Source organism: Pteropus vampyrus, unplaced genomic scaffold (genome assembly GCF_000151845.1).
Source record: "Pteropus vampyrus isolate Shadow unplaced genomic scaffold, Pvam_2.0 Scaffold300, whole genome shotgun sequence".
Classification (NCBI taxonomy): Eukaryota; Metazoa; Chordata; class Mammalia; order Chiroptera; family Pteropodidae; genus Pteropus; species Pteropus vampyrus.
The window spans coordinates 2103163-2105472 of NW_011889081.1; positions in this window are offsets into that span (position 1 = coordinate 2103163).

A 2310-nucleotide genomic window follows, 5' to 3' on the forward strand; every position below is an offset into this window, starting at 1 on the left:
CACAACAAGCATTTATTTTTCTCACTCATGGGTCTGCAGGTTGGTTGGGGTAGCTCTGCTTCATCCAAGACTTCAGATTGGATTCACTTATGATTCGTGTTTTGCATTCTGGAGCTTGGACTAAAGGGGAAGCAGCTACCCAGTAAATGTTCTTCCTGTGTAATCACAGTCATGCAAGAGCTAAGCCAAGCCGCACAAGCAAATTTAAGGTTTTCTGTTTTGATCACTCATCTTTTGCTGAGTAGGGCAGGGGTCCCCAACACCCAGGCCATGGACTGGTACCTGTCTGTGGCCTATTAGGAACCAGACCGCACAGCAGGAGGTGAGCAGCAGGTGAGTGGGCAAATCTTCATCTGTATTTGCAGCCAATCCTCAGTGTTAGCATTACCTCCTCAGCTCTAATTCAGATCATCCAGCATTAGGTTCTCATATCTGGTCCCTGGTGCCAAAAAGGTTGGGGACTGCTGGACTAAAGCAAGTCACACAGCCAAGTTCAAAGTCAACATTAATAGGAAAGTATATGTTACTCCAAGGGAGTAGGGAATGAATATTTGCCAAACAATAATCTATCATAGTGATCAACACAGATAAAACCTTTCTCCCTGTGGAGCTCATGTTCTAGTAAAAAAGATAAATTTAAAGAACTCAGAGATAGGGATAGTGTGATTTGAAAGGATATTCTTGAACATGTAAGCAAATTTATATGCACAAAGATGTCTTCTGCAGCACATTTGTAATGATAAAACCCAGAACAACCTAAATTTTCATCAATCACAACTATTTAAATAAAATTGTGTTAACTAAATAGACTGCTGGTGGTTCTTTATTTACTTATTTTGATAAATTTGATATATTGTATGCATTTCTGTAGGTAAGTCCTTATGTATTAACACAAAAAGGTGGAACTGATTGAGTTTTTAGGTATCTCTTCTAAAAAATTTATGCCAATATAATCCTTTATTTTTATCTACATAAAAGAGACCATTCTGTAAAACACCCTTTATATCTTGGGAATTCTTTCCAAATCAGAATTTAGAAATCTTACAAAGTGGCTGTATTGAATCCCATTATAAAGATGGATCATAATTTACTGAATTGCTCCCCTTTAGATGGAAACGGGGTATTTCCAAGTACTATGTCTATGCATGTTTATAATAATAAACATTCCTATACCCTTATCTTGGCATAATTTTGCAAGGATAATCAACCAGATATTACAAAGTACTATAAAGCTCTAAAAAGCCTTTTATTAGTACCATTATAAAAGCTCAGATAAAGATATCAAAACAGGGAATCTAAAAATATATATCCATCTATCTCTATTTTATATATCTATATCTGTATATCCTTATATGAATTTACACAGTCTTTCAGAGGATGTACTTGGTCATGGAGCTTGATTTCAGAATCATGCTTCCACCATGTCCTAACAGCAGGACCTTGAGATAATCTCTTAATTTCTCTAAACTCAGGGTGGTCTTGAGAAGAGATGATAATGATACTTACCTCATGGCTGCCAATTACTGCAGCCAATTATTACAATAGATACAATAGAGAAAAGTCTTGGCCAACTGTCAAGCTCATAATAAGTTCTCGACATACATTAGATATAATAAGCATTTTACAAATGACAAAAGTGGTTTTACAAATGACAAAAGTGGTTTTACAAATGAGCGATGAAAGCATTCTTAAAAGGTAACTAACAATTTTATAAATATATGAAGAAATGAAATTAGAGCCATAAACCCAAATTATTGATTTAAACTGTAAAAACTAAAAAACTAGAAGAAACTACAGCTGAAGATTTAAGTAATGACAGAATGGAAAAGAAAATATAAAGCATAAGTGGAAGAAAACACAACTAAATGCTTGCTAGTTTCATCATATAAAATTAAAATACATAATATGTCCAGAAAACCATTAACAAAACCAAAAGGCAAAATATAAACTGGGAAAGCTAGTTTCAGCATTTGTGAAAAGGTGTCTGACATGCTCAAAAAATATAATTTAACAATTTACTATTGCATCAACATTTAAATAACTCAAAAATAATAAAAACAATTTAAAAGAAAAATGCTCAGAATAGAAACTGTAAATCAAGAATCCTATATCCAGCAAAACTATCTTTCAAAAATGAAGGTGATAAAAACTTTCCCAGATAAACAAAAACTAAGAGAACTGTTACTGGCAGACTTGCTTTGCAAGAAATAAAGGAATATCATTAGGCTGAAAGCAAGTGACCCCAGATGGCAATTCGAATCCACACAAAGAGCACTGATAAAGGTAATTAAGTAATTATAAAAAAATACT